The sequence below is a fragment of the Carassius carassius genome, chromosome 45 (genome assembly GCF_963082965.1).
Source record: "Carassius carassius chromosome 45, fCarCar2.1, whole genome shotgun sequence".
Taxonomy (NCBI): domain Eukaryota; kingdom Metazoa; phylum Chordata; class Actinopteri; order Cypriniformes; family Cyprinidae; genus Carassius; species Carassius carassius.
In genome coordinates, this window is record NC_081799.1 from 14,118,017 (window position 1) to 14,145,352 (window position 27,336).

The 27,336-nt window shown below is 36.1% G+C and overlaps 1 protein-coding gene across 1 annotated transcript in view; it reads right to left on the bottom strand.

Moving 5' to 3' along the window:
- Window positions 1–9,981, bottom strand: part of dchs1b (dachsous cadherin-related 1b) — a 94,606-nt gene extending 84,625 nt beyond the window's left edge. Inside the window, exon 1 of the mRNA XM_059540066.1 lies at window positions 9,622–9,981. The gene's annotated coding sequence lies outside the window, so the exon portion shown is untranslated. The remainder of the gene's footprint in view (window positions 1–9,621) is intronic.
- Between the last annotated feature and the right edge of the window lie 17,355 nt (window positions 9,982–27,336).

Consider the following 27,336-nt stretch of genomic DNA (forward strand, 5'->3'; position numbering starts at 1 on the left):
GGGCAGTAAAAAGTAAGCGGTTTTCACATGTTGTACAGGCTTTTATTCATACACTACGCCTTTTCAAAACACACTCCATATGCATATCTTTCCCATTATTCTAACGTGCCTTATCTTTGATACATTCAGATAGTCCTAACAGCTTCAGTAATGTAGTGAATAAAACATCAAAAGACTATTCTATAGTAATATAGACATCTCTTGAAAAATGTTTTTGCGTAAAAGAGCAATTAAACATCATTGGTTTCCTAATGGAAAATATATTTTATTTCCAGTCATATTCAGATCGAGTGGGTCCCATCAGAGGAATTAATATATTAGAGATAAGCCACTTAATAGGATAAAAAAAGAAAGAAAACGTAACACTAAATATCGCAACAACTTTATTTAGTCTTGAACACACACATATGAACGTTTAATCCTATTTTGCAAGAATAAACTATGATTGGACCATAATAATAAACCTATAATGTCATTATAAACAGTTGTACTCGAATAACTGTACATAGCTACGTACATTACAAATATGGCTTAAAGAGACTTTGGTACCAACAGTAATGGCATGTAGCACAGAATCATTCGTATTTGGAAGAGTGGGGCCCAGGTGGCAGGATAAGGCCTTCTTCCTTGACACTACAATCCCAACACAAACATTTAGTTTGGATGTTCACATAATATTAAAGTCAGTTCAAACCAAAACCACCCAAAAAAAACATTAAAGCAGTTGATCTTTATTAAAACCATATTAAAGAGTAAAACTTAGCAACTAATTCTGAGCAGAGAGAATGATAATGCTCAGACAAAAAGGCCAGACAGGAGTTTGGAGCATGTGTTTGGAAAGCATCTCTCCTCTTGTCATATGTGTGAAGGCTGAATCCTCTGTGAAGCAATCTGCTACAGATGGTCAGACTTGGGATGATATTTTATACGCCACTGAAGAAGTGCACTAGCACAATTAGGAAATTATACTACTTTGGCTGGAAACGCAACGAACCTCAGGAGTCTTTGCACTTGCACTGACTAGAGTTGCTGTTGGTAAAGTCTGTATTATCCAAACCTCAATGCATAATGATGGCAGATCATCACTGTGGGCCGTTGTGGTCTCTATACATAAGTGGATTACAAATGCAATTTGTCCTTGTCAGTTTGGTTTAAGAGTTCTCCAGTGAGATGCACAGAACTCACTGAAGGAAGAATATAAATATTGAATCTGGACTTCAGTGTAATTTTTTAACAAGGAAGAAGCCCTCCAGATGAAACCACATGATTGTTTTCATTCATTGCAAAGCTGTTCAACATGGCTCCCTCTAGTGGCCACAATGAGTCAACAGGTTTGTGAAAGATGTAGAAGACCAAAACATTTTTAAAATAAAACTTTTATTGCAAATGATAACACTACACAGACATACATCTACAGCCTAAACCAATATGTGTGGATGTGTGTGGACACTTCTGAGTGGTTTGGTGCCTCTAATGGTTGGCATTTACAAATAATTAACCCCACAAACACAGTTGACCGGCGGGGCTCCATGCTGTCTGTCCTAATCACCCAAGACTTTCATTAACATGTGATACGTTCTTAGCATGTCATGTGTAAAGGGTAACACTAACACACAAATCACATGTCCAAAGACATCCAGGACAAAGACCACAATGATCATCAGTACTGCTTGAGTAATCTGAAATATAAATCTCATTAGAGTCACACAGAATGTGTTGAAACTGATTTGTAATAGGTAAGTGATCATTAAGGATCCAAAAAATTAAATAAAAAATCAGTTCAATCTGGGGTTGAAACCCCAAACCTGCAGTTCTAGGATCAGGAGACCTCCTATAGGTGTGTTTGTGAAGTGTGGTCGGCCCAATGTTGGGTCTAATGAAAGCAGCAGAGATTGTGAGGCACTTGGGGGCCACTTTGAGCCAATTTAAACAGATTCTGAGGTCATTGAGGCCCACAATGCATTGCCACACAATGTGTCTCGTTCCTATATTTAACGGCTTATTAAAATACATAGCATAAAGAGGTTGTTGAGGGGGCTGGAGGAGCTGACGGTTTCTCCATCAGGATCGCACAGAATAAACAGAGGCCAGACTGAGTGATTGACAGAGGCGTCTGAGGAAAACCTGTGGGGGGCCGGCAGTCTTATTCACCACACAGCATTTCTACATAGGCACAAAGGCAAACTCAGCATCATGTCAGACCACAGAAGTATTTGAGAATCTTCTTCATAACATTCAAACTGCTGATAGTCTTATTATTATTTTTTTTAGAAACATTAAAATGGCATGAGAGTGCATTCATGATTACCTATGAATATGAGGCAGAAACCATCACAGAGTAGGATATATCAGTTTAAGAAACTTGGCTCTATTTGAGGGACAAATGAGAAAATCTTTCACCAAAACCCATGCTTATGATGGGTCTGAAATGACTGAATACGGATGAGCAGTTGCCACAGTTTCCGCAGACTAAATGGGTAAGGAATTCACTCCCGCTCAGTTTTCAGTATTAGACAACCACAGTGCCAGACCTCCTTGGGCTTTCTGCTTTTAGCAAACCAGCTGTCGTCAAGAGGCTGGAGTTGGTTGGTTTAACGGTGAAGGTGGCAGGCGGGTCTTAGTAAAAGATCCTGACTGATATGAGACTGGCTTAGTTGGTTTTTATGACAGTTCAGCTATGCTAAGTCTGAAAAACCAGGTGACAGATGAGCAAAGAAGGATCATTTCAGTTGGATGATTTGTCTGTATCTAAAACTAATTCACTGAGCATCCATTAAAGAAAAAGAATGCTGGAAGTTGTATAAATTGTATAAATTGAGTTTTATACATATCAAATCCTTAAAAGCTTCAAATATTAAAATGTCCAATGTAAAATCCTGAACCACTTACTGAGACTATCTGTATGCCCTGTCAAGGTATTAAACTACACTAGACTTGTAAAGCTCAATTTTCTACAAAGATAGCCATTCATATAGTACATTTGTAAAACCCTAAAGCTAAGAGGTCCTATAAAAACCCTTATCAGCGTGCTTTACCAGTGACTCACTCTTTAAGCTCAAGGTAGCCAACACACGGTCTTTAGCTGTCATCTGTACCGTGTTTGAATGAAGACCGAGATTACACTTCTGAGGGCAATTACTACTAATTTCTTCAGTGTGTAAAGACACTCAGTGCACTTAAATAAAACAGCTTAAGACATCAAGAATGAGTTCAAGGTTGATGCCGATGCCAACTCTAAATATCTTCTAGAGAATTTGCCACTGGTTCACAGGAGGTTTACCAGCCCCAGTTCACTACATAGGAAAAAGATAAAACCCCCAGCTAACATGGGATGATGAAAGATCTCATGAGTAAAAACAACCTCCATCATCAGGTAAGTGAATGAAGAGTTTGTCCTCCAGTTTGGACAACAATGATGTAATCCTAAGAAATGTTGTAATGTAGCTTTCCGGACATTTCTCTCCACACAGGCACATGCTAGTTTGGTTTTTATGGTCTCTCTGTGGCACAGGTTTAATAGGATATGAGGTTTCCTAAGAAAGTAACTGGAAATATGGAGTTTGTCACTGCGGCAAAAAATAGAAAGAGTAGAAATGTTTCCAAATTTCCTTCCCCAATCAGGGGAAAATCCAGAAATAACAAGGTTTGGGCTAAAGCAGTGACCCCACAAGTTCAGGTGAGACATTTCTCATGATAGACACCCCAGACACACAGGTTTCCTCATAAGTTGGTGAAAGCTATGCAGGATTTTTACTGTTTTCAGAGTATATATATATAAACATGAAAATATATACAAAATAAATTGTTAATCATATATATCAACTACATAAATATTTTATTATGTAGCCTATACAAATTTACACTAACAGATAAAAATACAATTATTTTGCCACTACCTTCCAAGCACACTGTTGCTCTAAAAAAAGAAAAAGCTGCAGTGAATAAATGAAACAACCTGCGGTCTTCCCTGTTATGATCAGGGTTGGGTATGCAATGTGCTCTTTCTCGAGGAATGAGATGTAACAGGAAAAGAGAGTGGGTGAGAGAGACAAGATCTCTGAATTATTAATAAGCAGTGACGCACTGTTTAACAAATGTTGAACACTGAGATGCCACATCTCAGGTTCCCATGTCTCCCAGGTTACAGCACACTGTGCCACCATACACACTAAACTGGGTATTAAGACCGCTTGATATAAAACACTGAAGTCTCTGACAACTGCTTCAGATTCTGAGATTCTAAAGAATAAATATTTTGTATTTGGGTGGATTATTTTAATACTAAATTAAGTAATACTAAATTTTGTGACCAATACAAGCTACCAAAATGTTTTTACTTCTAAGACGTTAATGGGCTGGTTAATGCTGAAATGTACCTTTCTATTAAGGAAAAGGAACTGTGCCTCAGTAGAATTTTACACTAACTTGTCCAAACTCTGACCTTATCTACAAGCCTTCATGTTTCCAGTCCATTTGAAAGTACTGATGCTTGAGAATGGCTACCATTACTGGCCATGAGAGGTCAAATACGCCACAAAGCCAAAGTGCCACCACACTGAAATTTGCTAATAAATACGCTGTCAAGAGCTTTTAGAAACAGACCAAGCACTGAACACTCCATTTGGAGCATTCTCAATGTAGCGCTCAATGATTCAGTGATAGTATTACTGAGTGAATGAGCAGTTCAGGTGAAAGTAGAGTGAAGCACTCAGAATCTTTTGAGTGATCTGTATACATCTCACTAGTTTGGTTTGGTGTATTAAGCTAAGTTTAATTAGTGTTTCATATAAAACACACAGACATAGACAAAAACCAAAACACAAAGATGATATGTAGCATTTCAATAAACATACTGTACATTGAAGGGGTATATGGTAACCTCACTCAAGACGAGTATCACCACCTGGTCAAATGACTTAGCAAGAACAAGCTTCATAGATGGAAAAAACAAGCCTTTCCCAGGAGAAAAGCCGCAATCTGGAGCACTTAGATATAATGGTTTGGCTGTAACCAAAGTTGCCAGGGAGCCGTTTCCAAAATCGAACAATAGAGACGTTTAGGTAAGCTAATCAAAAACAGAACATTTTGCAGACAAAAAGTGTACTTAGAGCTTTTTGTAACCTATCTTGGAGTGCAAAAGAAGTTTGAAATGTTAATCTTGTTTTTATAACATCTGCAATCCAGGCCCATTGGAATAACATGCCTGTGACGACATTTATGCAAAATGATATCACACTACTTAAGTTGCACATTCACAATGCTTCAGGAGCATTGTTCAGTTAGTGGCATTAAAAGCATGCCGTTTTAGCCAAAACAGATGAATCTGTGAATCTGGCTACATTCGTTTTTAAGTTGGTCATTTTCAGCATATTGTGGCAGTTTAAGAAATGAAATGTCCAGTGAATGATGGTAAAAGGTAAATGCTTTATCGTATTTGAAAATAATGTACCACCTTTCAATGAATCCTACCCTAAATCTAACTGAAAGAAAATGCAAATTAGTCTTTGAACTTTTACTTCCACATCTCAGTGCTTTACTAGGTGAGCTACCAAGCAAGTTTACTAGATCAGAAAAGCCAATCAAATGGAACTGCTTATGTGATTCAAACATCAAAATATATAAGTTTACAAACCATGTGCTAAAATACATTGTAAAAATATATAGCAAAAAAAAGATCACTGGAATACATTTTACAAGAAAACTTAATTTTTAACCTTTTTATGAAATAACGTTTTATGAAATTTCATGTTTAATTCAATGTGTTACTTCCCATTTCTTTATAGTTATTTACTTGCAATTATTTCTGAATGAAAATTATTTCAAAATGCAGTCTTAACAAATTTTTCAGTGTAAAAGTATTTTAAATATTGTGCAAGGAACTGTGCGAAAATGGTCTTTATTTATGAATTATCTGCCCAATCAAAATTTGTGTAAAAAGTAAAAAAAATAGTTGTTGCCATTGTACTGTCTTTTTTGTTCGTTTCAGTTGAAAACTACAGTGAATTGTATTTTAAAGGAACATTTTTATATTTGCACATTTATAAGTAGAGGCACGTATTTCCAACAAGCCTAGGTTGAATATCTGTCATCCATTCAAAGCAAGGAGGGGTAAGAATTGGCCTGTGGCACATCCAACCATAACTTCAGAAAATAAATGCTTTTTCTGGTAAGATATGGCAAGTGCACGGAATTGCACGCAATCTGTTTCCTCCAAAGAACAATTCTGAGATGATTATAAGGCTTCAGTTCAGAGCATAAGGAAAGAGAAATGGATATACACCCTTGAGATCTCAGATCTAGACAGGGAAATCACTCAGCAAAATGGCTATTTCTCTCCTTCCCGACTGCAATGTTTGCAGGAAACTGATTAATTGTGGTTTCCCCTGGACCAACAAAGACATCAGAATTTACCTCTAATCTTAGAGTTTCAGTGTGGCAAATACACATTCATATCAAATAGCAATCATTCAATGAAATACAAAGTTCATAAGCTTCGGTAATGATCCTCAAGCAATGTGTGGATGGTTTCAAATCCCCCTCCAACTGAAACACACACCCTATTCTCTTGGCTTATTCTAATTAAATCAAACAGCTCCTCTCCCCCCATGTGTTGCCTCTGATCACTTTCCAAGTGTTGATGGGGAACAGTATGAACAGACTCCCCCTCACTGGGTAAGTCTTTCTTTTACTGCCTTATAACGTGCGTCTCATGCTGAGGCCGCACATGTGCCCTGCGCTTCTGACATCAGCTAAGATCCGACGCAGGACAAAAAGAGGTTCCAGAGCAGCCAAGATCACTTCTGTACTTCATTGGTACTGATAAATTAGTTTATTAGGATATTAGTGCAACAGACTAGATCAGTTCTTGAATACATGTAGAGATACGTTGTTTTTTTCAGTCAATGTTAGACAATAACTTTCAAGAGAGGGGAATCAGATATCAGATATCACTAAAATATGTGTCTGTCTGCAATGTTGCCCCTTAAAACAGCTACTGAAAAAAATTTGAATATAATTTACAAAGCTCATAACTGTACTTTTACAATATTTACATATACAATGTGCAAGAAACGCACTTATAAATGTCAAATGAAATACATTACGAATCCACTGACTATCGAACAAGCGTTCCCTGTAAAACAATGTTTTTAATTACAAGCACTTGTCAGTAATATGGATCACAGAATGTTGCAAACCTCCACCCATTCGAAAGATTGTTCAATCACCATAACGTGCAAAACATACAATGATTGACAGGACAATGTCCAATGAACAGATGCTACTTCCTATGCAAATAGCGCTCCTAAAAGCATGCCGTTTGAGTGGGACCAACAATGATGCTTTAGAACATAATGTCAAAGTCCCTTTCAAGGAAAGTCTGTTCACTCGGTAGCCATATTTGCAATGCCTCTGGGCAGCTCAAACTAAACAAAGTCCTATCAAAATGAATGGGGACATCCGACATCCTGAAATCTCAAAAACTGCTTGCTGAACTCGCAATTAGATTACATATTTCAAATCAGCAACAAAATCTGAAATAAACTGCCCCATGAATGTTGTTTCTTATGCTCAAATAGCATTTAAAAGCAAAATTTTCAGGCAATTTTTCTGCATGGCTGGTCTAGCCTCAGGTTTCTATGGGAACCGGATCTTCTGGCTGCTGCAGTGATGCAATGACTTTGCCAACTGGCTTTTTCATTTAAAAGGCGGGACTATTCCGCCATATTGCGTGTTGCAGTTTCTCCCATTTAGAAGTATAGGAGTGAACCATCTTTGTATTTCTTTAGTCTTAGATAATGTCCTGTGGTCATCGATCTTTGCTCCATTAAAATCCATGGTACAGGTGTCTGCCATAATAGACTGCAATGAAGAACACTTTGACAGAGGCCATGTGTCGGTTAAATTCTACTTACAGACGGACGAACAGCGCAACAAAACTGTATGGTTTCGAACTTTCATTTGATAGAACAGAACATTTTTAATCAATAATATTTAAGTTTATACAGAGTAACCTCAATTTTGGTATTTCCAGTTATTTTGTTTATTTCTGCTCCACCAAAGCAGAATTTACTGGTGTGCATCTCAAAGCAACACAGCACTTTTTGGTTGCTGAATGAATCAGTGTTTTAACAAATCTGTTCAGTGAATGATTCAGTCACATAAAAACCGTTTGCTCCCACCTACAGTACATGCCTAACAATATAACCTCCAGATAGGGTCACTGAAAAATCTCCACTAATAATTCAGAGAGCTTACTACATAATACAGTCTGTCTGGAAAGCACACAAACAGATCAATGAAAAGATCTGAAAAGATCAATGAAGCAAACATCGAAAAGACCAATCAAATTAGGAAGACCGGAACTAACTGCATAAACAAAGAAAAATTACATTGCTGCATTTTTAATTAGACATAAAGCAGTGCAGTCTTGAATCAATTACCAAAGAACAGTGGTGTCCCTCATACATTGCATTGAGTTCTTGATAGTAAGGGAACTACAAACTATAATAACTACAAGCCAGGGTCCATGCATTCACATACAGATGTGTAAAACTGTCATAAAATAGGCTACACATATGCAGCATTCACTTCCCTGTGCTTGTGAAGTGCGCACAATCCCTCAATGCCACTTCTGTCACTTCCACCGTTACATGCCTTTCACACATGAGTGAGTAAACTGCTCTCTTCTCTTTTAACTGCACGCTCATGATACTTAATTACAGCCTTTATAGTTTGAAAGAGGGACCTAAATAATAGGCATGCCGTGATGCAGTGAGGCGCGTGCAGTTACACGTTGCGTGCAGACACATACTATAAGCGTCCGGTATAGCCGCAGTCACCGATGAAAGAGCTTGTGCAAAAAATGGTAATCCTACAAAAACTCAAACATATGTCTCTTGTTAAAAATAGTAGTCTCCGATCTCCGCTCGTCCATTTACTGAGAACGGTTCAGTTTTACGTGCGAGGAATAGTAGCTAGCTAACCCTCTCCTCCTTCCTTTGGGAAGATGTGACTCTCTGGAATCCAGGTCCGTATACTGATGGGATAAACGTTGGGAACGGTAGTGGACTCACCCACGGTTTAATAAGAAAACATAGACTATTGGACGTGGATTTTACAAAATATCACCTGTCAGTTAAAAAAAAAAACAGCTACATTGTCTAAAAGCAACTAACAGAATGAATTCACAGCTCGTTATTTAGCCAAACTAAACATTAAGTAGGTCTAGATAATTTTACTGATTTGGTTTAGATTCTTAAATTGTTTCGTGAAGGTCCATAACGTTGCGTTTGGTCATTTTTACGCATCCACACAAGTATGATTTAACCAGCTGATATGAAATACACAGACGAGCATGGGCTAGTCAATCACTTCTTCAGGGTATAAACCTAAGAGAATGAATGAAACTGCTCGTCCACACAAAGAAACGCTTGGTTTTGCTTACACAGAAATGTGAATTTGAGTAAACGTATCAATAACCCACATCATACAGCTAAAATCGCTAAAATCATACAGAACTTCAGCGTTTTCCCTTGAGCAAACGCTAAAGATGTCAGAATTTGTGTTAAGCAGACTGTCTTGAGTCATACAGAAGGACAGGATAACGACATTGATTCTTACATTCATCTGAACGAGCTCCGCGATTGTCTGTGAGCATCCGTTGTTTCACTCAAATCCAATTTGTATGCAGATGTATCCAGCCCGTTCCCAGATCGTTTTTGTTTAAGATTACTACATCAGCATTAAATCCATGGGAAATAAATAGAATTCTAATGGAGATACTCCTTCTTTCCACCGGCAAATAGCTTAGCCCTCAGGTGTGAGCGGCTCCGCATTCACTATTCCATTCACCAGACGGGATCAGAATATCTTACGATCTCCTCGGTGTCTCAATAGTAACGCGCACCTCCGGATAACGGTCACCTCAGCATCCAATGCTGCATGGACGGGACGCTCTGTGGATACACCGCACCTCCGCGAGTGAAATCAGACACCCACACCAGGCCCTGCCTCTCCTAATTTGGCTTGCTAATATATTCGACACGTGGGGAGCGCTACAAAAGGGGGAACAGAGGAAAAAAAGAGGAGGACTGAGGAAAAGACCAGACTTGTTCCTGTAGACTGTAGTGCCACCATGCTCTACCTTGGAGAAGTGGTTTTTTGAAGACAAAGAACCAGATTCAAGACCCTTGTCCAATGTGTAGTTTGATGGTGTACGTAACTCATGTTTTTGTATATGCATTTGAATATAGCCTAAGTATATATCAATATGTACGAATATTAAATTTAATAAATGTGATCTAATATAAATTCGTAAAATCTATACAATTTATAGGCTATAATTTCAACAAATTATACAATGTATACAATTATATAAATTATGCAATTTATATAAAGTGATTCATCTAAATTAATCCAATTAAACTAAAACATATAATGGTTTATATAAATTACTTTACATTGAAATTACTTTTGAATGAAATATATGGCACATTACTGTATTGTACTATATATATATATATATATATATATATATATATATATATATATATATATATATATATATATATATAAGCAACAATTCCACTATTATAAGTGTATCAATAGAAATTATGATTTAAAAAAAAATCATAGGGCTGTTAAGAAAAAATCTAAATTGAAAAATGTTCATTATTGTTTTGTATGAATGTATGAATAAAATGTATTTTATTTAGTTAGTTATTTTTAAGGAACAGCTGAGCACTTTAAGTGTAAATAATAAAGGGCATTTTAATAATATTACTGAATGTGCTAATGATATCCAGCTTGTAATATGATGAAAAATATTAAAAGGAGCATATTTCAGGTTTGGGGCTGTGAGGGTACAAAAAAAACGGTTGAGAAGACTGGGTTCTTTTTATGAGATAAATGGGAATGCCTACATTTCCCTGATAATGTTTCAGATTTAGAATAAATTAGCATTCCACGCTATTTAATGTCTTTGAGTGGACATCAAAAATGTCTACTAGACCTTGTTGGATGTTATTTGTAGTCTAGGAGGTGTGGGCGTACACCCCGCAGACCGATGGAGTCCAAGTGCACGGCAGCACCAGGAGAATCGGTGTGACAGCAAGGTCATTTATCAACCAGGGTTTCAGGTCAACCCCCTCCAGCTGCACCCAAGCATTAAGTAGGGAGAAGGGTTGCTGCCTGAATACAAACCTGCAAAAGAGAGCACAATCTTTCCATGTTAAACAACTCAAATCCTCAAATAGAAAAGCTACAATTTGTGTTCTCATCCATGAGTCTCTCTGTAAATATCACATTCATTGTTCTCCATTTTTTCCAGGGTTAGAATCTGAATATTACGCATAAATATTTAAGTCCTTTATAAACCTTGAGGTGAAATCAAGCATTCAATCATCTTCCCCGTGCATATGTAAATTTCTTTGCAGTGCCATTCTGTTGTAAAAAGACTTTACCGCAGAACTCACGATACACGCTCCTAAGTGTTAGCAGATGGTGACGTTGTGATTCTCGTGTGCAAGCGTTTGGGGAGAGGCTCCCCACAAGGTTCAGCATTTATTCCCAGAGAAGCTTTAGAGGTGGAGGACACACTTGGCATCTGTTCAGAACTTTCAGATATCGAGCTCGCTATATCTCTGATTTTATGTCTATAGATGCAATCATATTTAGCCAAATGAGGCTCATGCATATTCCCAGTCATACTAAAACACACAAACTCAATTTAAAAGTAATCTCACCAGCTATGGTGAGTCCAATCACTGTGAGGTCATTTGGTTATGGCTCATTTAGAGTTAATAAAGGTTTCTGTCTAAGGTGCCAGCGTCATTCACACAGGGTGAGTTTGGCTGTCCTGACAGACTTTTTCACTGGCTTGGACAGAGCTATTTTTAATGTCTCGACATTTATACATTTGACAAAGGAAACTCTAAATAAATTCATAATTCTGTTATCTGCTGATCAGCATTAACATTCAACCAAAAATGTATTGAGTTCACACTTTATTTCCTAAAACCTAAAGGGTGAGGTCATTCTTCATAGTGTTTGGAGAGGGGAAAAATGAGAAGAAAAGATGCCTGTGTAGTTATTTTGTACAGTTGAGAGAGTTTGGATTATAAAGACAATCAGAGTCCATTATGTTAAGCTGAAGTCAGAGTACAACTTTATTTTTGTGTGGCAAAATATAGCAAACTCAAGGCTTCTGCTATAGCCTCACCACACATGTAATCATTTAATTCTCATAATCTATTAATGGATTTAATATGCACATTTAGAGCATTTCAGAAACCTTGGCGTTTCACCGTTTTTGACAAGTTCAGTAAATTCGGTCTTTGACAGTTGTTTTTCATCAAATCCTGATAGATTTATTTCAACACAAGGTCATGAAAATGTAATGCTTATATGTCAGGAAAGAAATCAGAAAAACATTTGTGTCTTATCTGTCAACTCGAGTGGGCTTGGCTAATAAAATCATCTCTAAGTGAAAAACGGATGAGTTCTGAGGATGGCTTTCCAGCTTTTGTGCAAATTGTGATTCTGTGTGGATGTGTGTGAGAATATGCATAAATTTAATCAAATTCAAAGCAACAAGCTTTTCTTTGAAGTTGTTTTCTCTCTTATTGCTTACAATTTGGGAAAGATGATGTAATTAGGGCTGGGCTGTGTTTTAAGCATGAGAAGATGTTCAAGGTCTAAAGTGAAACAAAGGAGACAGATATAATAGAGACTACAGAAAGCATAAACATTATGTGAAGCATGAAAAGTAGCCTCTTCTGAATCCAGAAACAATAGCAGTTAAGTGTGATTTCATAGGCTTGTGTTTTTATAGACGCAGACAGTGTCGATTTTCTTAAATGTAAATCTTTGTGCTATTGTGCAGATACTGATAGATTTTATTAAGCATCAGCTTTCAAACTGCAGATCTCTTAAAGATAAACTCGTGGGAGATTCTGTCAGTCCAAGATACACTACACTGCAGATATTTGTGCATTGACTTTGGGTTTCATTTGTATCTGTTTCTAAACAAGGGGAGTCCTCCTTTAGTTACTATGCCGCCCGCAGTTGGAATCAGCTTCTAGAAGAGATCAGATGTGCTAAAACACTAGTCACATTTAAATCTAGACTTAAAACTCATCTGTTTAGCTGTGCATTTATTGAATGAGCACTGTATAATGTCCGAACTGATTGCACTATATTTTCATAGTTTTTTTTTATTTTATTTTATGTAAAATCATTTTCTAACTGTTTTAAATTCAATTTAAATAAGTAAATTTTTTATAATTTTAAAAGTTTTAAAATTGCTTGTTTTATTCTTGTTATTATTTTTCTTCATTATTATTTTACTTTCTTTTATGTAAAGCACTTTGAATTACCATTGTGTATGAAATGTGCTATAAAAATAAACTTGCCTTGCCTTGCCTTTCTCACCCCTATGCAGAAATATAGATGGATAAGTATTTAACTGCTGTATGGCTATGATTATCCCCTCATATTTTATGGTATTTTTGGTTTGAGGATTGAATGAGGTGAGATTTTTCACATGTGGCTAAAGTTTTGCAATATTGGTTTTATAATTAAGTTTTATATATACACCATTCAAAGCTGCATTTATTGAATAAGAAGAAAAAACGATAACATTATAAAATATTGCTACAATATTTTTATACAGATTCAATTAGAACAGTCTCTTATTTTATATATTTTGAAATGTAATTTTCAGCTGCAATTCTTAGGGTCACAACCTTCAGAAATAATTTAATATGCAAATGGTTATCTCACCTGCTTTTGAAAGGTTCTATATATATGCATATAATAGAATTGTATTGCAAGACAAAACTTAGTGTTAAATTAGTGGGCCTTTCATAAGCAGGTCTTTGAAATCACTCTACTGCCCTGTATTGTCCTTCAAAATGGCCTTTTTGAAAACAGGAAGTGAAAAATCCTGAGAACTTCCTATGAGTTATTTTATGTCCAGCACTGTGCTTGGGGAGATCAACATGGCCGCCTCTGCCAAGGCGACAAACCTCACCGTCAGCTTCCTTCCTTGCAGTGCCCTAACTGTGAAAAGCAACGTGGGAAAGAAAGAAACTCTGGACAACACATGGCCTTTCCGCTGCATTGTGCCTAGTCATTCAACATTACACTAGAACAAGTACAACAGTTTGGACAAGTGTATTATTCTGTATGAGTGCGAGTATAGTATGTGTGTGAGAAGTGTGTGTATTGAAGGCGTTCCGTGATAATGCATTTGTGAGTGATTGTGTGTCAGCAAGTATGTGGATGTTTGTATCGTGAACACTGAGAACTCTAGAATCAGAATCAGAATCAGAAAGAGCTTTATTGCCAAGTATGCTTGCGCATACAAGGAATTCGTTTTAGTGACATAAGCTTCCAGTAAACAGAGACAACAACACACAGACAAAAAAAAAAAAAAAAAAAATTTACAGGAGAATTACAAATTGGCAAATAAATAAGTGTATAAACAATTGTGCTATAAATGATAATGGAATAGGATTGAGTGAGATGCAGGAATGTTCTAGGATGGAGGGGTAACAAATAAATATAAGGATATTGCACATTTTTTCATAAGCATACGTTTAAGTGGGAAACATTTAACTGTTCATGAGGTAGATTGCCTGGGGGAAGAAACTATTCTTGTGCCTTGCTGTTCTTGTATTTGCGGCTCTGAGGCGCCGGCCAGATGGCAAAAGTTAGCAGCAGAGTGAGAGAAATCCTTATTTGTCCGAGAGAGCAGAAGGAGTTCGTCCGTTTTGTTGGGTAGAGAGCGGAGATTTGCGAGATGGATGCTAGGCAACGGCATTCGAAATCCGCGCTTCCTGAGTCTGACGAGCGCTCCCGCTCGCTTTCCCCGTCTGCGCGTCCTGAAGCGCTTGATCAGCGCCGCTGCTCCTCCGATAACAATGTTCAGTAAAACGTCTGTATAATAGAAATCCGGAAAAATATCATGTGGTGTGTTCTGCCGAATGTTCAGCAGTTCATCCCTGGTGAAACTGATCGTGTTTGTTAAACAAAAAACAGGAAAAACGAACAAAAACAGTACAAACACTGGAGAGCCAAGCACTGAAGCAGCCATGTGCGGCGCCATCTTGGATTGCAGTTTTGGCATCATACGCTGAAATTTCACCCTTATTGTGCTGTTTTCTTATCTACGTTAATCGTTTCTTATCAGTCCAAGAGTGAAACAGAACTCAGTAAGAAGCAGATCCAGACTCGACAATGTCCTGCAAGGTCACACGAAGGAGTTATATCCATGGGCCTTCATTTTTCCCCCCTTTTATGGGCCTATTCTTGCCATTATGGCACATAAACAAGATTTTAAGGTCTACTGAAAAAGCAATCAGCATTGCTAAAGTCATCCTCTACCTCAGCCATTCTCTCAGCTTTGGCAAGTTAAATGACAAACGACCAAAAAATGGAAAGATAGGGAGGTCAAGTGCCAGAAAATACGCAAATGGATATCTCACCTGCTTCCTGTTTATTGTTATGGAGATTGTTGTGCCTCTTTGATAAAGTTGTTTGTCCTTCGCCCCATAGAATGTTGGAAATGGTGCTGCTATAGCTTCCGTCAATGCAGGAGGCCAAATCATTCAGCTCATCCATTTCCGACAGTAGTGCCTGGCCTCTGAACTTCAGGAAGGATGTGTGAGACATGCGGATGGTCTCGGTGAGAGTATCTGTTCAGCAGGAAAACTTGAATGACAGTGAAGAATATTTGTGTTGGACAGCCTTAGGAGTTTTCTCCAACCTGCACATGGACACTTTTTAAATTAAAATCCTTATTTGGCTTGACTGCAGTGATGCTATGCCTGTTTTTATAATCTTAGTAGCCTACAGTACACTTTAATGACAGTTACTGCTTTTATTAACACAGCAACACAATCTGAATGATCATATTAGTATTTATTTATTATCTTAAATATGAGTTTCCCAATTCCAGAATCACCAAAAAGGTGACTATCTAGAGCAGTGAATGTTATATGGTTGTCAACCAATGGGATGCTACCTACATTATATTACATATGAATGAATCTTTTTACAATCTTTAATTTCTACTGTTTACATCTAATTGTGAACATGCAATGAGTGACTTGCACTCACTTAATAGATGGACAACTAATTATTTAAATATGTAATGACAACTACCAATAATGAAAACCCAAATTTGGGTATTTTGAGATAGGTAGTAGTATTGTGGGAGCAATCAAAAGTGCATTAGAGAGAACCACATGCCGCTGGAAAACAACATGAAATTTAAAATGCTGCTGGATTTGGGTCAAGAACAATTTTTAAAACGTGTTACTCCCCCATCTGCTGGACTGCATGGTGACTTGGCTCTCAAAACAGGTCAACTAAAAGGACACATCATCATCTATTTATGAGATTGAGATCACTAATCTCTTTTTAAGAATTAGGATGGAAGGGAAAAAAGCAATTGAGAATGATAAAAATTGTTCTTCTAGCTCAACACCAAAGTCATAGGTCTGATTTACAGGAAACACACAACTGCTAGAATGTACCCAAAATGAACTGGAATTTTTGTTAAAGTGTTTTTTCTTGAACTCAAAGCATTTATTTGACTAGAAATATATTTCAAAGTCTGGGAAATGTTTTTAAAAAGCATGTTTACAGCTGTAAAAGTGGTTCACAGAGATGAAAAAATGTCTAATAACTTCAAATTTAATATCAAAATACCATGTTATGCACGGTACATTTACAATAAAACAGGTGCAAGCAGCCAAAAAGAAGTAAAAACAACATGTCTCCTCACAATCTATTGTAGAATCCAGTTAAAGTGCTCAGACTGCAACAGATGTTTACTTTTGTTTCATCATTCAAGTGTGCCCTTGACAGAGAAGATTTGTTAAACAGTAGATCAGGGTGGACATTAAAGAATGTAAATAGGCCATCATTGTACATGCAGTGAGATCTCATCAGTTATCTAGTCAATGGATTTTCTGCCTCATTCAGAACAATCAGACTAAATATTTGGACTAATACATTTGCCTATAAACATATGTTCAAGAAGGCACACTTGTTAAATACCAGTACGTTTCAAACTGAAAAAGCTAAATACTGGCATGATATCCTTTTATAACCACAAATAAGGATTTATAGTCACAACACTCAATTTTTATATGCTATAAAGCTCCAGCTATGTTCCGTAAGCCAGTCAAGCGGCTGAGCTTTAAATCAACAGTCTTTGAAAAGCATCAAAAATATATGAAACTGCAGTATTCTCAACCTTTGACCTTAAAGTATATATCTTTAAATAAGCAAGTATCATATAAAAGGCTTTAAGTAGATGATCTATTCTGTCATCTACTCTAAATTCTGGGAAACTGATTCTCATGTTTTTTCATTTACCAGCGATGCCTAAAATACAGCGCATCTTCTTTGCAAACTCTGGGAAAATGTACAATATGGAAGCAAAATAGCAACAAAGCTATTAACATTAGCCTGGAAATTCTCACAACAGATTCTAAATTAATTTTCCTGTCACAGTTCGTCCTCAACTGAGCATAATGTTGCAGCCAACATCTGCGGACGCGCACAGACATTAAATTCAGTTCAAACGCAACCACTAGTTGGCTGTGCTTCTCTGGTTATGATTGTTAGAGGTTACAGTACGTTTTGGTCCCTGTTCTTGGCACATGGTACAGATACAACCAGCCATTATATTTTTGTAAGTCTAATAATTCTCTCTCCCTACATCAGTGTAGATGAAAAATGTTCAGTGAGCTAAATTGTGGAAGAGTGTGGGTCGGCTTGTTGGCTTCTCCATGAGCAGACCAGAGTCAAAAGTCACACTGATACCCCGCTGTGTTTCCCATCACTACACACAGATAGCCCAGGATGGAAAAGCAAGGTAGTGGTTTAATATTTGGGAGATCTGCTGTACCACTTAGAGGTTGGCTAGCTGTCCACATCACAGGGACCTTTGATTTGCGGCCTCTGTAATTATCATGCAATGGACTATTTCAGTGATATTCGACTATGTATTAGACCAGAAACCACGTAAGATCAGGTTTCCATGGCAAGCCTGGAAGTCCCTGGCAAAAAATAACAAACAAAGAGAGCTCGATCAAGATTAAACGTGACTGTTGGAGACCCATGGCAGTGCTGAGGTTCGGTCAGTTCAAGCAGTGCACTCTGGGAATGACTGGGGTGTAGATACTGACTGCCAGCATATACTAACAGAAGCACACCCTGGTTTTATGTTCCATTTGGATGTTCATTGTCAAACTATAAATGGTATCAGAACTAGAATTATAAATTAGTTTAACATACAGAGGTGCTTTTTAAATGTGAATTGGGAGGAAATTAAAACTCATAAGTATTTATACAATTTATACGTATTAATACTAATGAATCAATAATTAAATTTAGCATTAATCATTTTATATTAATAAAAATCATAAATAATGAAAATTATATAATATTAATAATTAAATAACTATGTATTATTTATTTATATTAATTTATATTAATTATTAAATCAAATTATTATTCAAATTTCAAAGTACCCTACATTGTAAAAATGTTTTTGTTGAAGTAAAAAAAAAAATATATATATATATATATATATATATATATATTAATGGAGAATGTATTAAAGGAAAAATACTGTTTCTGTTTTTCTTCTTTAAAATTTCATGTTTAATTTAACGTGTTAATTGCTGTTTCTTTGTAATTATTTGTGAAATTTACTAGGAATTTTTTGTATTTAGTAGAACTTGTATCTACGCTGACTTTTAGTTTGTGTGTAGTCTAGTTGCTTTTTATATAACTAAATGAACGCATATAAATGTAATTTGTTAGATAATAACAATACATAATTTGTTAAAATTATATACCTGGATGGGAATTTGATTGGAAAAATTGGTACACATCTTGCTCTTTTTAGTTAGTTAGTTGTTTAATAATTGGTCAATTGGCATTTGGTCATGTCTTTTCAATTTTCATATGACTAAAAATAAGTGCATGACACCCCTGGTCAGACCTTCGATGTCGTCAGAGGTTTAAATCAAATTTCCAAACACACTGCCACAGAACATGACTAAACAAATACTAACACTGACATGTGAGTCTCATGAATGTTTCTCATTGAATAAAGAACAAAAAACTGAATTATTTAATGCGGTCAACATGTAAGATCAATCCAGCTCCATTGCTAAACACCAGATGCCACTTGCATCGAAAGAAGAACCAATTCAAACATATTAAAATGTCCTTTTTAATAATAGGCACGATATGATCAAGTCCATAGATGGAAGTTTCTAACATCTGGTGTCCGTCTGTCACTTAGCGTAAAACAGAGGTCCATTGAAAGTGATTGAACAGCCTCATTATAAAGCTGTTGAGTTTGTTGTCCTAAACCCCGGAAGAAAATTAGCATTAGCTTTTTAGAACACTGTTTGTTTGTTTTTTTATTAATGAGTAAATTAATATATTTCATTCTATAACAGAAATTACTCAGTCATATGTTAAGATGTTGTCTGATTTGAAGTTAGACAAAAGGATCATAAGGACATATATATATATATATATATTAGAAAGAGATTCTCAAGCAGCTCTAAAGCTCTTAATTTCCTCACCCTCTGCAAAAGAGAAAGGTGGAACGTTGAACAAAAGACAGGAAATTGTTGGAAACATGGCAGTTAAAGAAGAATGAGAAAGTTGTGCTCTATATTCACACTCTGTGTAAATAAATATGGGCAGCATGGATGAACAGTGCTATCAATTCACATGTGCAGAACTTTCCTCATCCAGCTGGACTCATAGCAAATTGTTTTTGTAATGTTTTAATGATAATATTATTAAGAGGACATAGAATAAAAACATGACCAGGCCAAAGAAAGCTGTGTAGAATTCCATTATGAGTTAGGAATGTTTAGGTACACCCATTTTCTCCTGTCCTCTTCATGTTCACTTATTAAATAATTGAGCTACAAATAAGAATGTAATTCTATTTCTGTGATGTTTAAAAAAGTCTTACAATCTATTTGTGCAAAATCAGTGCAGAAAAAGAAATTTGTCTGCTTATTTTGTCTGAACCAGTGTTATTTTATAACCGTTTATATACAGTATTATTATTATATTATTATCAATATTTTGAATTATCCTTTATTTTTATATTTTTCCAGTATTCATTTAAATATGTAATTTTAATAGTTATATATATATATATATATATATACATATATATATATATATATATATATATATATATATATATATATATATATATATATATGTATACGTCTGTATTCCTAAGTAACCTTGTTACTTAGTAACCTTGTAATTGTTCACAGCTTTTAGATAAAAGGTCTGAGGTAGAACTTCTGATAATTTCTGATGATATCCACTCTTGAAAAAGTTTAAACCCACAAACCAATATGAAATTAAGTATTCTCTCTGCACCTAGTCATTTACTATGATTTATATTTCTAAATATATTTTATACCAGTCCTAAATATTAAACAAAATGCAAATGTTCCAAGAAAATATTCTAATATCCCACATTGGAGTCTATTGTGCTTGCAGGCTTTTGGGTGATCACCACAGATCCCATAAAACCCATAAAGGTGGCCCTTTTATGAGTCACATGGTTTCTTTTTCTTTCTTTTTTTTTTAATCACAGTGAATTGTTCAAAGTTTGGATTCGCGCATTGGGCTCTTATTATGTGGGTCTGTGTTTCTGGAGTAATTGAAGTTTTCTGTGTGTGTGTGTGTGTGTGTGTGTGTGTGTGTGTGTGTGTGTGTGTGTGTGTGTGTGTGTGTGTGTGTGTGTGTGTGTGTGTGTGTGTGTGTGTGTGTGTGTGTGTGTGTGTGTGTGTGTGTGTGTGTCTATGAATGGGGTATGAGAGGGTTGAGGCCTGTCAATTTCCTGAGCATGATGGGACATTAAACAGAGGTAGAGCAGGTAGACATGCTCTCCAAAAAACCATCAAATGATCACAAACTCCAAGTGAGTGTGTTGTGGTCAGAAGTCTCACACACAAGTCTTATGATGTGGCAACAACACATCAAATACAGAACACACACATTGGCCCACCTGCTCCGTTCTGTGTATGTGTGTGTGAGACAAAAAAGAAAAAAACACCACACGCTTTCACACAGACCACATTTTACATTTTATAAACCACTGAGTAAGCAGTTCTGAAGGGCGTTTCAAATCTACTACAGAACTTTATATCTTTAAGATGCTTCATGTTGTGCAGATGTATATTCTGTGATTCGTTCACTGCATCTGTAACGTTACAAATGAACTAAAGACTCAGGAAGTGAACTAATCATTTGTGTTTTCCATAATTGTCGTTTAATACATAATCATATCCTAATTTGGAATATGATCAAATATTGCATATGTGAACATGTACAGTGATTTTGACATTTAATTACATTTTAATGATTATTTTGCTAAACGAGAACGAACGAGAGTCAGTAAAGTAAGCCAATCTTCTCATCAGATAATAAGAAATACCTTGACCTATAAACTTTTTATTTTAAGTGCATGAGGGTTTTTGTTGTTGTTTTGCAGGGATGAGTCAAAATTATTATCATTAATAAATGAAAGCCTGTCACAGATGCTACAAATAGAGTTTAAAACTTGTTTGAATCATTCCTTTAACCTATTAAGTACTTTAAAAAAGGTTTTGTAAAATTTTACATAAAGCATGAAGATACAACTCTGAGATGTGTTTGCGTGGCTCTGTGGATCTTTATTTGTGGTGGAGGGGGCTGCAGTTTTTAAGCAGAGAGGGGCAGGAAAAGGAGCCGAGAGAGAAAGCCAAAAAGCTTTCAAGTATGGAGCCAAAATCTGGAGGATAATCTCTTTGGCTCTGCTAAAAAGTGTCTGTGGTTGAAACTCTTAATTTTGAGATCATTTTGGGTCGAAAAATAAAAACACCCCAAGGATTGCAAGTTCAGAGGGGTAGTTTAAGTAATCAATCCCATGTTTCATCTCAGTGTGCAGTGAGAAAAATTACCACAGCAACCCGCAGGTCATCTTTTCAGCAGTCTGTTCCCCTCCTTTGATTTGTCTATCTCTCCTCTAATGCCATCATGTTTTCTGAGAGAGTAAGAGCACTGATGTGGACAGATGTCAGTGTTTTCTCTAGTTTGTTTGGGCTTTACATACATATATATACAGTATATTCAGTCTTTTCTACTCTCCACTAAATTGTATATGTATTTTAATGTTTCACTTCACCATGAGTGAAAACTGTTACCGTGTATATAACAAATGCCATCTGCAAATAAATCATGATAGATGGTTTCTCAGAATTATGTCATTAACTTTCTAGATGATTTGTTTATAGATGCCCATTTCAGCCACTAAAGAAAAAAATCATGCTTTGTTAAAAAACGATAGCTAAACAGTCAATTATGAGAGTCAATTTGTCATTGTGAGATATAATACAAAAGGTTAAAATTATGACAAAAGTTATATGAGTTTTATGTTGTCTTTTTAATAAATATGAATCTACAAATCTATAAAGATAAATTAAATATAAATACTGTATATAAATATAAACAAGTTTGTGTTAAAATATTTTTTCATTAGCTTTTAAAAAGTGTGGCTAGTGTTGAGTTGATAACCTATTTGGGTTATCTTGTTTTATGTTTTATTGTATTTGATGTGTTTATATGTTGATTGTACAGCACTTTGATCTGCACGTTCAGTTGTAAAGTGCCTTATAAATAAATGACAGTTAAATAAAAAAAAAGTTTGAAATTATTAAATAAAAAGTCAAAGTAATGAGAAAAAAAAATGACATGAAAATTACAAGATGAGAATCAAGATATATGATAAAAATAATTGTGATGTACAAAAGAAAAAAATATGGCTTTTTATACCATAATTTTGACTATTTATTGTGACTTTCTATCTCATAATTATGACTTTTTTATATCATAATTCTGACATAATCATAATAATTATCAAAGCATTCTTTTTTTTAAGTGGCAGAAAAAGTGTTCCATATATGTTTGAATCGGAAACAAAGATAATGTTTATAAGTACATACATAAACAAATAAATTCAATATTACACAATTATTTAAAATGAACAGTTGAATCTGAAGGTCAGTATGCAACAACGAGAGGACCATCTTACAATATTGTACAATGGTACAATAGTTCTGAACAACAATACCGTACCTGTCATCATTGTAAAATTATTCACAGCACCCCTGCAAATTTACTGCTTGAACAGATTTAAATGACCTCACAACATGTGGTGAACTGCAATTACTCAACAGAAAGCATACATTTTTAAAGGCACTCAGAGTGTTGCTTGAAGTGTTTGTGAGTTGGCTCTGACAAGAGCACTGACCTGGCCTTATACCCAGCAGAGAGAGAGAGAGAGGCAGCCTGCAAGAGGAGGTCGTGAAGGACACCAGCATGTGAAGTGGGGAGAATCTTGGCATGACTGAGAGTGTTTCGCTTGATATGTTTAAGAGATGCCAGAAAAGCCTGCGAGGAAAGCCAGCTCTCAATCACCTCTGCTCTATACTCTCTCCCACATCTCTCATTCTTCCCCTCGCTTTCTCTTTCAGTCTCTCTCTCATGGCAGGAGCCCCAGGCCGAGGTTTGATTGATGCCTGTCTGCAGCTCGAGTAAGAGGACTAAAGAACCAGCACACAGTGGGGAGTGCAGCCTCCTTGCCAAACTGAGTCCTTTGATTCTGAAAAACGAGTGAACTTCAGTCTGGCAGAACTGAAAGAGTTCCTTTAACACACAAGCAAATGAGATCGCACACTCTCAAAGGCCGTAATGTCATGGTAAAAGTAGCCTCGCTCAGCCCCACAAAAGCATGTTAATAGGACCGGGTGACCTTTCCATTGTCATTAGCACCTACTTTATCCCAGCCGTTGTTTTATGATGTTTTCAGCAGCCTCATTACAGTGCTATCATGCTTTCTTTGCTTTCACATATATGCACTGCATTTTACTCTAAGGTAACGGAACTAGAATTGTACATAGCGTTCCTGAAAATTCAATTAGCACTTAAGAAAATTAAAGTGAAGGCAATTTTTTCCCTCAGCAATGCCCAATGTAAAACATTTCATTAGAATGCATTAACAATTTGTGTTTTTGATGACAATTTAAACTTTGCTTTACTCGTTAAGCAAATTTTTGGTGCTACAATAATTTTTCCATTATAAATTATATGCCTATATATGAACAATATACACTACTTGTCAAAAGTTTGGAATAATTAAGATTTTGTATTGTTTGAAAGAAGTCTGTTTGCTGAATGTTTACATTTAAAAAAAATATTTAAACAGAAAACAGTTATTAAATTGTAATAATATTTCACTATATTACTGTTTTTACTATATTTTTGATCAAATAAATGCAACCTTGGTGATGCAACATCATGCCTGCCAGCCAATTGGGGCTGGCGTAATGGAATTGGGCTTCTGAGGAATACGCAGAAGGGGCATATCCCAAAGTGACACACCGAAATATATGCTTGAAAGAGAACATTCTTTTGAGTTGGGTCGTTTCAGTGAATCAAATGATTCAGTTCACAAACCAGGTCTGAATGATTCATTCATCTGATTCTATTTTCACTTTTTTTATAATTTTTTTCTGCAAGATTGTCAAATTTGGTTTAAATTCATTTTCGAAAGCAAGATTTAATTTCAAAACAATATGTCCAGTCTGGTTGATTCCTAAATTTTGTGTAAGAGGATCCTTGTTCTTCTATTGGGAATCAAGCAACTGCATATATGTTCAATCAATGATTCATATTCCCTAAGGTAACTACTTATTGACATAAAAAACATATCACTTTCTGCAAACAAGCATCAAAATTGATTAACACTCCAGAGTGGGTGGCTGTGCACCATTGCTTTTTGGAAAATGTACATAAGTTAATTTCACAGCAACTCTCATGGCTTGGCATCACTCCAGATCTTTAATATAAAAGAAACTGCATCCACATCCCACAATAGAAATCATATTTAACCAGAAATCTAAAAGATTTAACTCATTATGGAGGCATGATGGATTTTGCTTCTGTATACGCAATCATGAGACGTCATTTGTGTGCGTGCATGACTTTGTACAGTATGTGCACTGTGTGTTTGTATATGGATTTGCCACATCGGTCTGTTTTCATTTAACAGTACTGAAGAAAGAGAGCTGGGGAACAGCACAGGCTCCAATTTGCAGTGGGGATAGTGTGCGATGATCTGTTAAAACACTGCATGGTGTTTTCACTCTAAATATGGCGGAAGGCCTTGCACACATCAGAAGCTGACCGCTCCTGGGTTACGCACTCACTCTGACATACTAAAAATATCAGATGAAAATATTTTGGAAGACTGCACACACAAAAAAACAAAAAAAAAACAAAAAAAAAGAGGTTGAGTAAAGTGAAGTCTTGACTTCTAATTGACTGATTTTACTGTGAGACTTATTTTGAGGTCAGTGCAAGGAAAGAATGGAAAATCTAGATGGATAAAAAATTGCCAACAAATATTCAACAATGCTATTTAGGAAAATAATCAAGAAACACTTCATCTTTTGGACTTCCTTTTCATGTGTTAATAAGGCAAGTCCAGTGCTTTCCTTTCCAACATGTACAAATATTCAGCTATTGTTGTCCAGTGTTGAGTTTATCTTCTTTCTTAACTCAAAGTCCACCCTCTTCTCTTCCTCTTCTCTTTAATTTGCCATTTGGCAGAGAAACACTGCTGAATGCACACTGGTCCCTTGTCAGTTTAAGACTTGTTAAAAAGATTTGACACTTTTTGCATATAGTGTTGCCAAGAAATTGGAGCAAGTAGGAACATCATATATTGTTATATTTTAATATTTGAGTGGGGCTTTGATAGTACACTCTTTTACAGTTTTTGTAAGCGTATTGTGTTCCTGATGAGATAAATCGTTGCTTTTTTGTGTGTGTGTTCTGGGACAGATGAGATTGTGTTTCAAAAAAACATTTGCATTCTTTGAAATGGGAAACACTTGGAAGTGTTCTTCCACCCTGGTCCACAAAAGTTCATATTTAAAATATGATGAAATATATAAAATATATCATACTAACATTCAACATTTAAGGCTTTTTAAACATTAAAAAAAAAACATTCAAACAAAGATGTAAAAACTTTCCTTTTCTAGTTATAAAATGTTTTGGATTACTTTTTCAATTCAAAATCACTATAATGAATGCTGTTTGCTATTTTAATTCAAATTTGATTTGAAATTGATGTACAAAACATTCTCAGTTGAATTCTAAATAGCATAATTTCCTGTGAGAGATTGATGTAATGTGTACTGATAATGAAAACCTATTAAGATTTAAAATAGTAAACATAATCATTCTGGAAAAATGATAGCTTGATAATTTCAGAATACATTTCCTTTACAATCACTGTAAATAATACTGAAGCCAATACAACAGAATCATTGAATCCAGCACTGAAAAATTACGCCAAAATAAAGAAAAACTCTGGTAATGAATCGTATGTTATTCCTATAATGTTAACATTACATCAGTTAGGGAAGCCATGGAATTCACAGCAAGTGTCAATATTTATTCCCTTTCCTATTAGAATGAACTGCCAAAACCCAGAGAGGGATCTGGCAGGAAGTTAGGGTGTGCTCACTCACAGCTGTCGGATAAACATCAAACAGAGGGAGATGGTGAGATGAAAACCTCTTCTGTCCTTAATACGGTCCTGTGATTGAGTGCTCCAACCTTGCTGGCATTAAAAATTCACACGAACCCTCATAAATACATCAAAACACAAAGGTTTGGCTGACTGGATGGCCCAAAGCGAGCGCCACCTGTGAAAGTCTCCTTTTATTATTATAAACCCATCCTGCAGAGCGTGTCAGTAAAACAGTTCAGCCCCAGGTGCATCAAGGGAAATGCTGAGCTTGTTAATATTGCACTACTGGAAGGAGACCACAGACAGAGGCAGGAGGCAACAAAGGAGGGGGGAGATTTGGGCGTCTTGGAAAAGAGGAAGTGTGTTCAAGAGAGAACATCTCACTCCTCTGACACCAGAAAATGGGTAATAGTTATTAACACCAGTGTGAATGTTATTGGGAAGTTGGGGAAGGCCTTCCGGAAGTGTGACCGTGTGCACTGGGCTGGCTCCCATGATGCCGTGCTTGTTTGTGGTTGTTTGGGTCACTTCAGGGTGTGGCTGCTAGTTTTCCACTTTGGGTGGATCCAGGAACCGTATCAGGAACCATGCACAACACTTTGACTATGTTGAACTATGTTGAGTTTTTCTCGGTCAAACCCCACAGTACCAAAACAGCAAGCTGGCATTGATGATGTGGCTCC